This window comes from Narcine bancroftii, chromosome 1 (genome assembly GCF_036971445.1).
Source record: "Narcine bancroftii isolate sNarBan1 chromosome 1, sNarBan1.hap1, whole genome shotgun sequence".
Classification (NCBI taxonomy): domain Eukaryota; kingdom Metazoa; phylum Chordata; class Chondrichthyes; order Torpediniformes; family Narcinidae; genus Narcine; species Narcine bancroftii.
In genome coordinates this window covers 39810086-39825510 of record NC_091469.1, presented here as the reverse complement: position 1 = coordinate 39825510, position 15425 = coordinate 39810086, and positions in this window count along the sequence as shown.

The following is a 15425-nucleotide window of genomic DNA, read 5'->3' as shown; positions in this document are numbered from 1 at the left end:
TAGCTTCGGTTTGACAGTGCACAAGGCAATGGACAGTCATATTAGTATGGGAATGGTTTGTGGAATTGACGTGGTTGGCTACTGGGAGGTCCTTGTTGTTGAAGCAGACAAAGCGAAGTTGCTCATCAAAACAATCTCCCAGTCTGTGACCAGACACTCCAATATAGAGAAGGCCACATTGGGAGCATCAGATGCAGTAAATGAACCTTGCAGATTCACATATGAAGTGTTCTTCACTTGGATGGACTGCTTGGGGCCACAAATTATGGTGAGGGAGGTGTGGGCACAAGGGTAGCATTTCTTGTGCAAAGATCGGTAATGTAGGTTTGTAGCTACAGAGCTGACGAATGTGTAGATGGTTGAGGATGTTCAAGGTTTTCCTGATAGATGAAGAATATTTTCTGTCTGACAATCCCATTGTTGTTATGTATATTTTTTCCTCTTTAAATCATCAGCCCATTGTTTCACTTCCACTCCACAATATACTGATGAAAGCTGCAGACAAGGTGAAACTCATGGAATTGATCTTTCAAAGAATTAGCATGGTTACAATGGGCCTGAAGTCCACTTCCAGTGCTTCAATTTCATGAATCTGCAAGTGGCTCCCTTCTTGTTTTGAAAAGAAAATAAGGAAATGCCAAAATTCTAATTAATGACATAAACATGATGCCCAATATTTTTTTGGAGAAAATGGAGCAACGAAAAAACAACTGTCCATCAGATTGAATATTTAAAGGTCAAACCTTTGTATTATCAATCTTGGACTGGGGGAAATATGAGCAAAGTTCAAATTATTAAACATTTGGTTACTTTTCCTGCTGACTAAACTGAGAAGTGAAAAATAGGTTTTCCATGTTGGTTCAGTGATGTTCTAGGCTAGGGTATTTATGTAAACACGTTCATTGGTAATTCTGCCACAAAATTGCATCAGCAACAAATGAAATGTAAAAACTCCAGGCATGTTCCAAGAGTTTCAATGGATAGATAGACACTCATAAATCAATTGACAAACACAGGTCTGATCTCTCTGCAAGGTCTGGTTGAGCAGAAAATGAAGCTGGAGAAACACACAGAGGAACAGAATAGGCAGATCTGATAATAAAGTGAGAGACTGCTGTTGTACAGGCAAACCCATATTACCGCAGTTCAGTTAACAGAAATTAATCTTCAAACAGTTCACAAATCAGGACCAAAGAATCTGAGATACAGATTAAAAATTCACACTATTTACCTTAAAAAGGTAAATAATTAAACAGAGTATTTATTATTTTTCAACTTGCACTTCTCAGATGATGTGACTTTATGCCGCAGCAAATCGCAAAATGGACCAGAAATGCTATCTCAAACATCCTGTCACATGGGTTTTGCTTGTATTGTGAGAAAGCATTTCAATACTTGATACAGAATTAGCAATACTTGTATCTCAATATATTTTGTGCTCAATAAGGAACAATGTGGAGAAAGATGAATGTCTCCAATCAACCTGGAACCTGGCCCAAGGACACCAGTGAGGTGTTATTGGGGTCCAGAAAAAAAATTGGGGAAAGAGATGGGTGGGGTTGTTATGAAGGTTGGCATACACTCAAAGTATCAAATGGTCTCCTTCATAATCATAGTAAATACCAAATACAATTAGAACTTCATCACAACATTTTAAAAATATCCAACAGTATAACTGTGGACAAAGTATTGGTAAATTGTATCAATGGGTATTTGCTGGTCAGCTTGCACATGGTGACCCAAAGGCTTGTTTCTGTGCAGCATGTCTTTACCTAATTTTGCTTCAGATTAAATTAATTATATTAGGAGGAATTTAATCATATATGTAAGAATGTATGGTAAAAGTGATGAAGTCTTTCAGACAGAATATCTGGGCCATAATTTAGGAGTCCAAAGTGTGCTTGTCTGATTTTATTACATCTTCTATCTCAGGAATTCACTGATGTGCTACAAACTCTTGACACAATCTCACTGCCATCCTCGATAGGGCATTTGGCCATTTAAAATGTGCACAATTTGAAACCAAAGTCTAACATTGATCAATGCACCTTGGCTGAACAAGATAAGGCAGCAATCTACTGTGGCAATAATTGTCATGCCATTTTTGTCTGCTTTACCACATTAGAGAATGCTGGAGAAACGTATTATGTGAATTGTATAGTGTTGGAATGTCTTGAAAATATGTACAAGTGTGCATTGTAAACACATAGATCATAGAAAACCTGCAGCACAATACAGGCCCTTCCGTCTACAAAGTTGTGCCGAACAACTCCCTACCTTAGAAATTACTAAACACATGGGTGGCTTTGCAGCCAGTGGTGAAGGGGCAGCACTCTCCGCATGCTACCCACTCCCTCCAGTTGTAGAGCAGCAGCTGGCTTTTATTGGAAGGTTGAAACATCACATTGCCCCCTGCAGGGAACCTGTGGCGCACATGAGCAGGAAAAAAAAACTTGAGCAAAGCTCTTCAACCAATCAGATCAATGAATCCTCACAGACATGCAGAGTCTAAACCAGGAAGAGTAAAGAACAAAGTGTAAGTCATTTTTAATTCATGTTCAAAATGCAACATAAAGAGAGGGAATGAACGATAGGATCAAGAAAGGAATAAAAGCAAGAAAAAATTTTGTTTCTTGAATCTCCAACATAACACCAACACAAGTCTCCATACTTGAAGAACTGAATTATCCAAGCTAGAGAGTTCAGTAGTCATTAAGATTAATCATACTGCGAAAACAAAATGACTGACTTAGGAACGCACATGATTTGATGTTTTCTGCCAAGTTTGTGGGTAAGTTTAGCAACTTCACAGCCACGAGGTGGTCCAGTAGTAGCTCTCAGCAACATAAATAAGACAACAGTGAAACTTGGAGAACCAAGGAAACTGGGTTAATAACATGTGTATGTTTAAAAGTGCATGCGTGAATGCCTTCAATCGTAGTCCAATTTATTCAACTGTTATTTTTAATGCAAATTAGATCAAATACAGCAGACAAACTTTGGTTGCAATTTCAGTCATTTTAATTCAGTTAATAGGTTCCATTGCTTCTCAACTTGTAGAAGGCATCAATGACTACACTCAAACATGTAAAATCTACTCAAGTGAGATGGATTTTAATGTTGTAAAGCTACAAAAATTTGACATGGAGATGGAGTCTTGTATGTGCCAAATAAGTTTGGAGCCTCCTTGAAAACAGACTTTAAAAGAAGACTGAATTACTCGCTGGATTAAAACTACAGATTTAATAAGAAGTGGAAAGGGAGGAACCAAACAATTTTCTGATACACTAACATAAGAATATTTAGGAGGACAGAAACCATTCCCAATTATGCAAGTCAAGTCCTATTTCTGAATGTACATTATGGAACTCATTCACAAGACTTCCATTGCACTTTTTATTTTCAATAATTGCAGAGAGCAAAGTCATTTATCTTTAAGTCATCATGAAACTGCAATGTCTATTTATGTTGTTTATTTCTTTCTCTAAAGTCACAAAATGAACAAGTCGTATTAAACTTAAACTTTTTGTTGTAATAAATATCTCAAGGCGTGCCATAGTAATGTTGTTATTTTGTTAATGTGCCCCTGTTTGCTGTTGTGCCTCCCTCCCTTATCCATCCATTGAAGTCTAATAGCCTGAACATGCATGAGACTGTATGATCTTGAAAGCTAAGCAGGCTCAGGACTGGTGCTGTAGGTTTCTGTGAGGGATGCTGGGCAAAGTGACGGCTCTCTGACTGCCTTACAGTAGACAAAAGTTAAAGAATTTCATGCATGTTACATTCTAAATATAGTATTACATGACAAAAATGGAACCTTTACCTTTACCTCTGGGCCTGTGCTCCTCCCCCTGTCCCTCCCCATACCATTCTATTCTGGCACCAGGTTACATTTTGATCATAAATTAATGAAGGGCTCAGACTCGAAATGTTGGTTATGAATCTTTATGATTGCTCCATAAAGTACGTTGTTTGACCTGCTGAGTTTTTCCAGCATTGTGTTTTACTTTAATCACAGCAACTGCAGACTTTTGTGTTTTACTCTCTTGTTATAGTGTGGTTTGTCTTTGCAATTTACCTAACATTTTCAAGAAAATATTGGGAAAGCTGACCAAGACCATAGTCAAAGAAGTACAGTTTAAGAGGGATCACCAAGGAGTGAGAGAGACTGCAGGAGGGAATCCAGAGCTTAGGACCTTTGCACAGCTGAGGTCAGAGTTCAAAGAGTACAGAAGGTTGAAGACCAGCAAAGATGTAGAAACAAACCAGGGATTCAAAAAGTATATTTTGGGACTTCATATCAGACTGGGGAGCCGATGCTCTTGCTATGACTGGAATTGACACATCTTGAAAACAATCTGATTTATGCAGACTATCACTCTGTGCATGAAGACCTATTTGGCTAAAGTTCACATTCATGAAACCCAATTTGGATCATCGCTGACTACTGCTAATTAATGGGATGTGAGAACAACTATAGCAAGGTAGCTCCTCTTCCTCCTCTGGTTTACTGGTATGATCCAAGAGTGGAAGAAAGCACATTATCCCATTTTCATTTCCAAAATAATCTGCTGCAAGAACTTTACTTCTGTATTTTAGCATCCAACTTTGTAGTCGCCTCATTCTCAGTCCACTATGTGATATTGTTATCCATAACCTTTATATACTAATATATCCACAATACAATGACTTTCATTGGTTCATCAGAAGCAGGAATTGAGCTCATTCGATCCTGAGGAAGTAGAATGCCAACCTTATGTGGTTGGTTCAGCTCTATGTAGATCAAGCATAATCTCATGGAAAATTCACTGATCTGCAATGAAATCTGAACTCCAGGCCCTATCGGACATGGCTGGTGGATGTTATAGCTCCCAAGATGAGAGAGGAACTGTGAAATTTCACCACCACAAACCCTAATAAAGCTCTCTGCACAGGAGCTGAATACAATTTGTTTCACATCAAGTTTCTGCTCTGTGGAAGCAAAACCATAAACTACAACCAGACCTCTCCACCCACAAAACATTCTTTTGTTTCACTACAGAACATCCAAATTGGGAGCAGAACATCTGTTTGCCAGCTGCACTATGTGGCTCTTGAACAAGTTGCAAACCCAAAGGTTTCAGTGTGCCCAAATCTCTGTCATTCACTCACCATTAAATGCCAGGGTCACTCGTATTATTGCAATGGCATACCATGTCCAGCAGATGCCCATCCCCCATTTCATCTTCTACACTACTTCCCCTTCTCACATAACTAACTCCCACACTAACTCTTCCCCCCCTCCCCCCATTCTAGGAGATTAATAGATAAAAGAATACAGAATTGGTTTCAGTAGAGTCTCTCCAACTGGTTATGAGATTAAATGTTGCTTCATCTTAAGTCGTAATACTCCTATCAACCTGTCAAGAGGGAAATTCACAAAGCACTTCAAGAGCTTTCAGTGAGATGTTTCATCAGCTAAGCACCTTGGATGACACAAAACTTTTCTTATAGCAAATGTTCACTATCCGTATGAGGAATATTGAAGAATGGAAGATATTGGATACTAGTAAAAGGGCTGAATATCCCAGATCACCAACAACATTTCCCAAAACAGCGATAGATAAAAATTTCCCTTCAATGAAAGCACGCTTTGCACAACATTTTTATCTGCTGTGCAGAAGAAATCAATTGCATTGTCAGAAGCAACCTCATGCAGTGATTCCACTCAGCATTCAGTCAAGTAATGGATCTCCCCTTTAGTAAAGCGGCACTAAGTGAAAGAAGGCCTATCATTATCACCCAAAGAAACAAATCAGTGTCTTGCATTCTCTCACAGCAAGTGAAGTGGTTAATGAGAGGACAGGCACTGAGATTAGAGACCTTATGTTGGTTATAATATGCAAAGTCCTGCTTCAGTGGAAAATGGTTAAAGTATCAACATAGCAATTCTGCAGGTGACTTTGGAGCTCAAAATGTATGTAAACAAGAACCCATTGCTAAATCTGGTATTGAATACAACCCAGTTAATTTTGAATACCGTCTATCCTCATGAAAGCAGAATTATTATGAATATAATTCTGATTTTGTTTGCCATTTTTTTTGGATTCGACAATCTCTATGGAGAAATATTGGATATATTGAAAGGGACCCAAAGAAAAGATCTCCACAGACGTCCAAATCTAAAATAGCCAAAGCAATATAATTGTAGAGTAAATGATTGATTGGAATGGAAATTAGTAAACATTTGCATGGCTAACCATTTGTCAGAATCAATCAACCACATTTACTTTGTTCTGAGAATCGAATAAAAGGAGAGAATTCTTGTCGATCAGATCTGGAAAGATAAAACCTGAGAAAAGAGGATAAGATGTCAGCAGGCACCACATGAACTGGGTAAGAACAGGCTGAGCAACAAATTGGCTTTGTGCAGATTTGTGGGGCAGCAAATCTCCCACAGAGCTGACCAATTTCTTCTCATTGTGTGTTTCAACATTTATTTCAGATTTGCAATATTTTCAATTTCAATTCATATAAATCAAGAAACTGGTTTTAAATTTATATTAACATGAAACTACTGAGATTAAGTTGATTGTGCTGTCTATCACATTGGATGACAATCACCGAAAGCCTATTTGTTCAAAATTGAAGACACAACAAGGCTGCTGGAGTAGAAAGTGTCATGTATGGAGGCATTGCAACAGCAGGTTAATAGTGCAATGAGGATTAAGAATAGCTCCATCAAAAGATCAGTGCAGAGGGAGCACCCATTAGGGGACAGAAATGAGGGAGTGCCACATTGTCAGAGGAACAAGTCTGAGAAAGTACCATACAGTCAAAGCACTGAAGGTAGGCACTCAAAAAAGGGACAGAACTGAAGAATGCCACACTGTCAGAGCATGAGCATACAAATAAATTGGACAAACTTAGATTATTTTTCCTGGAATATTGGCAGCTGAGGGGAATCTGTTAAGAGTTTGTTAAATTATGAGAGGCATGGATAGGATAGACCAGCAGAGTGCCCCCCTCCCCAGAATGGAAACATTAAATACTAAAGAGCAGAGATTTATGGTGAGAGGTGGAGTGGCAGGGGGTGGGGGGGGGGGGGGCAGAATTTAAATGAGCTTGAAGGCAATTTTTGTTTTACACAGCAAGTGAGAGAATAATAAATGCTTGAAACTTTGCCAAGGAGAGGTGATAGAAGCAGATACAATAGTAGCATTCAAGAGGCATTTAGACAGACACATGAACAGGTAGGAAACAGATCATATATTAGCTGATGGGATGAGTCTGAATTTGGCATCGTGCTTGGTGCAGTCACGGTGGGCAGAAGGACCTTCCCCTGTGCTATATTTTCTGTATTTTTATGTTGTGCAGGTTGTGAAAAGTGAGGGGCTAAAGCTGTCCCTTAAGTGTCTCACTTTTCACATCTTGCCAATTGGTGAATGGTCCATTTATTTCCACTCTTTTCTTCAGTGTAATAACCAGTTATCTTACCTCCACTTCCACATGTCCTAACCTTGCAGATCAGACCAATGGATGTGGAATCTTAAGGAATTATTTTCAAAATCTAAATACACTACAGGATTGAGGGGTTGGATGAAATACTAACCTATAGCTTTGATTGCTCTCTCTGCTAGAAGTTAATTGGCCACCATTTACAAAAATAAATTTAGAAATATGTGGCCACATTATTATCAACATACCAAAGGTTAAATGGGAGGTATTTCAGTGACTTGAGCCCCTTCTACCATTTATCTATGTATCTGCACTTTAACTTCCATCTCCCCATGCTTTTATTTCACAGACAATACCCAATACAAATCTACTCATTTTGGTCTTAAATTTTCAGGCTCTAAGGTTCTCATTCTAACTGATCACCTCAAATCTTAATTCACCATCCTGCCCATGATCCCAAGATTAGCAACATCCCATCAATATTGCAACCAATGTCTGGAACCATTCCCTCTCAATCCCCAAAACTAATAATTCTTTAATACCCAGGGACATGTAACTGCTTCTATTCCACCTCTACCCTCCAACATGCCAGATGTGAGGAGGTGAGGTGAGATATTTGTTAATGATAATCATGATAACTGTTTCATTGCTTTCGGAATCAATTGTTAGCTAATTCTGAATTTATTTTTAATGTAAAAGCACCTCATCATTTTATGGGTTTTTTTTTTCTCCACTAATGATCTCAATTAAGTGTATGCTTGGCAGAGAGAGGTTAGATCTTGGCTAGCTTCCTTGTTGCTTTCCAATATCAACAACTAGAAGGTCACGAAGAAACTACTCCACCAGTAAACCCTCAAAAGGCTTTGGTAGCAATGCGCACACCACCATTTTGCTGTGGCCCATTGTGGAACACAGATTTTAAAATGCTAAGGAACAAAAAGCTTCTGGGTAAGAGATGGGAACAGGTGACTTAATCCTAAATTCTTAAGTGAAAAGTTCATTACATCTGTGAATGTTTGCTCTGTATTTTGTCTGTGACAGGATGTAGCGATGTTTGTGCATGTGAGTGAGACTGTGTGAGTGAGTGAGAGAGAGAGAAGTTTGTGTTCTGTTTGAGAGAAAGGCCACAAAGGCAGGTAGTCAAATTGTAAATCTCCCTGAAACCAGAATTTATGTCAAAAGTACTCCTTACATGGGACATATATGTGCACTGGGTAGACCATTCGGTCCCTCGAGCCGGTTCTATCATGGGATATAACCTATTCGTTGAAATGAATAAATGCTGCCAATTTGAGCAGGCTCGATTTCATTAAAATGCCGCGCTTTCACCAGGATGTTGGCATTTTTAAACAGCGTTCTCGGTGCGACAACAACTAAGGAATCGTTCGGTTTTATCCCCACATTCAGGTCTTCGACTCTCTCTTGAAGATGCAAACTTGTGGCGGTTCAAATTGATTATTTCAGACAGCCCTTCCACTTTCTGCCGACAATTTGTTCCTCGGACTGGAGTCTCCGACCCCTCCCCACCCTGCCTTGTACTCTCCTCCTTGTCGGCACTGGTCTTTGCTACATGTCCTCTTCGAGCCAAGCCGAGGGTGTTTGAGAGAACGTTGGGAGTGGAAGGAGGGAGCAGTTGCTTTTTTAAAGAAGCCACATGCTCTGCTCACGCCTAATCTTAATGACATGTTTCTTGGGATAGTGCAGAGAAGCAAGGAGGAAAAGCTGGCGTAAGCAGACAGCTCGTGTGTGTGTGGCCCAGACAGCAGGAAGAGCAAACCCGATAACACTGGAGTGGCAAGGCAGCTGGGTCGGCGTGCTAAATCAGCGCTTTAGCAAATCAATGCCACTCGAAGAATACAATGTGAGCCCTCACTGTACAGGCGCCTGGGACGAGGAAAATGCATTCTCAAGTATTTCACATTAAGAGGGAATAATGTGTTAATTTATAACTCTTCACCCTGCACACTTGGATTATCCATCTGTGTCAGCGATTTGACTTTGTAAATTTATCAAAAACAGAGAGAAGGTAAGGCATCCTCTCGTCTAGAACCAGGGAATAGCACTTCAAAGAAGATACAGCCCATTTTTGCCCCTTCAGCTTTGCTGGAAGGGCTGCCGAGCCTTGGGGAGCTCTGCGCGCACTGCGGCGGTTCGACTTGGTCTCATCCTTCACGGATGACAGGAGGGGGAAGCGAGCAGCAGTCGACTTCAGAAAAGTTCCAAAGTCCACCAATTCAGCCATTCGCTCTCTCACGTACACTCCGCCTCAAGCACACTTTCCCTCACACACAGTTCAGGACTCGCGCCTATATTTAAGTACATACACACTCGCAAATACAAGTCACCAACACTTCAATTCCGGCATACATGGACATGTTAGCACACGCACGGTCCCCAGCACCACAACAACCGACGAGCTCCTGACACAAAGACAGTAATTAAACCCTGATTGAGTTGCAAGACGTCACAAGTCAGCGGGGGAGTGATTTTGGGAAAGCCTCATTGAATGGATCAGTTGAGCGCATCTCGACCTAAAACATTAAAGGTCTTTGTTTACAGTGTAAGGATCGTAGCTCGGGCCCAACCGCGTGAAAATGGAGCAGCTTGCATGCAGATTTACATTACTAAAGTAGACAGAACCTTCTCAGTGGACTCGTCCTGAATTGGCCCATGGATTTTAATTACTCCATACGATTCTTCGTGCGTGGTCGCGAGTGTTTCGACACGGTTACACGAGCAAAGTAACAAGATGAGGCTGTGCTTCCTTGACCAGTCTTTAGAAGTCTCACCAAAAGTGATGAACAATGGCCTTCAGTGCATGGCTTCATCTGGCTTTAAGATCAATCAACCTGCCGATCGTCTATGGGGAATGAGAAGACCAATGATCAATTGGGAAGCTACTTCTCCCACCCCCGCAAAGGACGGGGGCTATAACTCCTTCAATTCCCACTGGCCTGGAAAAATGTCGCAGATTCTTACATTCTCCTCGATCCTTCTCCGTTTTTTCCCCCCTTGTGTTAATCTATTAGTGCGACCCACAAAAAGTGTTGGAGGGACTCAGCAGGTCAAATAGCATCCATGAAAAGGAATAGACAGTCGACGTTTCGGGCCAGAACCATTCATTCATCAAAAATGATTAATGTTCTTACTGAAATGTCGACTGGCTATTTTTTTTCTACAGATGCTGCCTGACGCGTTGAGTTCCTCCAATATTTCGTGCGACATTCCAGTTCTCCAGCATCTGCAGACTTCTTGTTTACAATCAGGGTAGCCTACTCCCTTGTGAGTTGGTTATTCATTCTATGAATGTGACCGTTTATTTAATTTATCCCTGTTCATATTTCTCATTCACTATGAGACAATTTAAACTTGCGTGTCTGTTCAATGGCCCACAACTCTGGTTGCAACCAAGAAAGTACTGTGCTACCAAATTCAATGGAATGTGCTTTTATAGGGTACTCTATGGGAGAAAGTTCTACATTCTCGCCACTCTGAAAGGTAACTTAAAATCTAATTACGCTCTACCCACAAATGGGTAATTCTTTTTGTATTCCCTTCAGAAAAATGGTTCAAACATTTGAAGATATGTTGGGACATACCTTCCCGTCCCCGACCCAGTCTGCTCATTGGTACTTGATATGAACTCCCTCGCATACTTTAATATTTGCAAATTGTATCTGTGCCCTTACCAGTGCCCCTCCATTGACTAGAACTCTGGACATTAATCCAAATGTGGTGTAAACAAGGTTAAATACAGATTGAAAACAACTTTCCTACTTTTCAATTCTATTCCTCTAGAAATAAACCCGAGTGCTTTGCCTGTTTTATGGTCTTGCGGGCCTATGGTGCAACTTCGAGTGATTGGTGTAACTCGCACCTTCCAAATAATGACTTCACTATGTTCCGAACAAAATGTTCTACCTCATATTTATTTGGGTTTAACTTCATTTGTGAATTATTTTTCCATTCTGTGAGTTGGTTAGTGCCCTTCTGTAACTTGGTGTCATCTTCAGTATTGCCAATTTAGTAACGCTCACACATTTAGAAATTATCTTTTGGATTAGAGTCTGACGTGTTGAGGTAATTCTTTAGAACAGTCGTCCCAGCGTCAGTTCATGTGAAACTCCACTAGCTAGCTCCATCCGTTGGGAATAGCTACAGTTTACTTCACAACCGAAATATTTTCTTGATCATCTCCATTGCCATTGTCTAGTTTATCTGTTCCCATTTAAATAGAACATAAAACATTACACCATTTGGCCCACGATGACCTCTTTAAACCTAATCCACAACCATCTAACCTTTTCCTACCTCACACCCATAACCCTCTAATTTTCTTCCATTCATGTGCCTGTCGAAGAAACTTTTAAATGTCCCTATCGTACCAGCATCCACCACCATCTCTGCCAATACCTATAATTCTCTGTGTAAAAAAGAATTACCCCTGACATCTCCCCTAAATGTTCCTTCCCTCACCTAAACAGAGGTCCACTGGCATTTGCAAACAAATACGATTTGTCCAGCAGGACTTCCGTGTTGAAATCCGTACTGTTTATACGTTATTTGACTTTTCATCTCTATACATACATACATACAGTCAGACATGCAGTATATTCTGTTTTTATTTAATTGGATGGTTTCGGTTATTTTTGCTACCACCGATGGTCCTTCATTACTTGGTAATGTCTTATCATTTTCCTTATATACACAATGTACGTACCGGAAACTATTTACCAACCCTTTGACACTACATTTTTTTAACCAAGTTTTGTATATCTGCAGGAGTGCGCTGATACAATTCGTCTGGAGCAGTGGTTTTATCTCCGAGTGTGATTCGATTATTGAATACATTTCTATTTTACTATTTTCTTTTACGTTCCGATCATTTAATCGCACGTTCCTCTTTCCCTTCCGAATATGTTTGCTTTCCCACCCTTCTAATTCTCCTCTGTTTCGCTGTTTAATTTTTGCCGCTTTCAATTGGTCCCTTAAGACACTTGAAGACACGAGATTACAGGAATCAGTTCCGTTTTTTTTTCCTTTCAGAGGAATATATTTCCTTCACTCTGATCTTGGTTTAAAGTTTTTCCCATTTGCTACCCCAAGTCGTTGTTTGCCAGTGTTGTTTCTTCTCAAGCTCTCTGGTCAATCTTTCAGAATCAACTTTTCACCAATTAACACCATTTTCCTCACTCTTGCATCTTTTAATGTTTTAAGATCCACACTTGTACCATCTCTTTCTGAAGAAAGAGGGTCCACGAGAGGCCCGGCGAAAGGCAGGGTCTCTCGTGGCACAAGGCTCCTGCTGGAACTGTTGTGGCTGGAACCGTGCAGGAACTGGCTGCGAGCGGGGAACTCTGCTGTATTCTCGCTGGGTTGCATCGCCTCCTACATTGGAATCCTATCCCTCCACCCAGTGACCAGACAAATTGAGTGCATTTGGAAAATCCGATCAGCATTCATCCTGACTCACAGCTGATTTAACGGAGAGACCATTTTCCCTTGAAAGGTCAATAAAAATACTGGTAACTCAGCGGTCGGGCAGCGTCTGGATAGGAAAACAATATAGAGCTAGCTTTTTCAGATCTTTGACCATTCTGGTTATATTGCAGAATCCTAGCATTTGTGGTTTCAAATGGGCGGTGAAATAGGATGGACATCAACAGCGGGTGGCTGCCCACTTTCCAGTCAGAATCTTCCGGATCGGGGTCTTCACTGGCTGTCGTTGGTGGCCTGGTCCCGACTTAGACTTTTCCAATGAAACGGTGAAACTTAGTTGGTGTTTAGGAGTCACTCGCTCCAAAGTCCAGAGCGTGGTCCTGGGCTGTGGTGTCAGCTCAAATAAAATCCATCCATTCCCAAGTTTCATCTCGCTGATCTGGAGAGGGCAATAGATTTTCCGCTCGGTCTCACCTTTCCCGTGTTCACTCAGAAGGGTGTTCCTCGGATGTCCTCAGCACCTTTTGACGCCAGGGAAGTTCCAGCTCCTCGCCAAACCTCTCTCCTCTGGGATCCACCGACTGCCACGGAAAGTCTATTGGCTTTGATTTCCGAGCTGTGAGGGTTCGCTGGCAGACACGGCCCTTTCACAACTTTTCACTCAAGAATGTCAGTGGGTGCGAAGCGAAAGGTGTAGCCTGACAAACCTCGCTCTGTCAACCCAATCCTTCTACCCAAGGGTGAAACGTGCCCCACGAGGAGAGATTACAAGCAGTTAACTCGAGCTAATCCGCCATAATACTCTAAATACACACCCATTTCTGCTCCGTTCTTGAGCAAAGTTTCAAGCAATGTACTGGATTGGTTATATTGTATTGATTTCTGAGAAAGTCCTATCAACAAGGCCGATTCATTGATAAAAGGTATTGAATTGTATGCTTTATCACTCCAATTATCTTTCCTTTATCAATGCCACTTCAATCCCTTCATTGAAACCCTGATTTTTCCCCCCGAATACCACTAAATGGTGGAGGCGCATATCAATACCCTTGTATCAATTTAGCAATTTATTTTTTGTGAAAGTCTCCATACTGGATGGAAAGTTGCAATAAAACCAACTGCATGGATATTAAAAACGTGCAACAATTAATATCGCTACAAGTGAAAAGTGATAACACGCATTTAACCATGAACAATAAAACGTGAATGTGGAATAAACATTAACCCCCCCCCTCCCCTTTTCCCCTGAATGAAAAGCGCGTTGCGTTAACCCTAATGAGAATCTCAGTTTGGATCAGCACCAATTTTCTCCTTCACTGATGACCAGAGCTCCTTTCATTCGATACAGAAAACAACTCCGTCCAGCCCGACTCTCGGCCCCGCCCACATCACACTATCGCTGGCTGTTCCCAGCTAACGGGTTCCCCCAACGGGAATGAGCTATTCTTATCAATTGCCGGTTCTGTACAGTTAATCCTCTGCCCCTCCGCCTAAGGGGTTAAAGCTCCGAGGTACAGTTGTGACTTGTCAATGACATATAATACCCTGGGTCCTTCAAGCAATCAACTTTACTTGACATGTATTTGCTCATCACAGGCCCCGCAGTACTACTGGGAGAATGAAGAAAAACCTAAATTAACACTTGACATTCAATATGGTCAAGTCCTTAATTGGCTGGTCTTCCGGAGAAAGCAATTTTCTATTCCCCAAACTGTTCGTATGTCATGTGCAGAGTGGAGCTCTTGGCCATCACTGCTGTCCCCAGCTCACTCTAATGAGTGCAGATGAATTAGTGCTACGTGACACGATTTGAACAGTCTCCCTCCCCCACACCCCTCCCTCCGCAGTGTCAGGCAATTTGGCAGAGGGGAACAAAAAACACTCACGCGCGCACACAGACACACAGAGATGGCAAAAACAGTTCTGCAAAGAAAGGCCGAACAGATTTTCCCTTGCTTCAGGCTGCTGTGGAGACCATTTTTCAAAAATGTTTATATAAACTGGCCATTTGTTCCATTCCTCGATAAAACAATACCTTTAAAGAATCTCCAATGAGTAAATGTCTCGACGACGGGTGTTAGAGAATACCAGCATTGCTGAGCTGTTAGAGTTCGTCATGAAAGGGGAAGAGAAAAATACATTATGGTCTCGGAGACCTGTGAAAGAGCCAGTCACTGAGTGCTGAGTCGGGTGGACTAAGTGGCCAGTGTAAGGCAAAGGACAAAGTGGAGAAACTTCTGAACTATTGGTGGTATTCTTGTCAAACAGTTCAATCTATCGTTAAACCCAACCTGGAGAGTGTGCAAAGGGAACATTTATTCTAAGGATTGGAGCAGGAGTTCCATTTTCTCAGTGGACCACATTCAGAGAAGGATTCAGGGAATCACAGTAACAGATAACAGTTAAACACGTCCAACTTCACCCAGTAGTGTACTCTTTAAATCTGTGCTTGATATGAAAATAGACCATTTCAATCATTTTTCAAAATAAAATATCGAAACGAGAACATTTTCCAGAGTGACAGGGAAAAGGTAGGCTTAGAACTAATT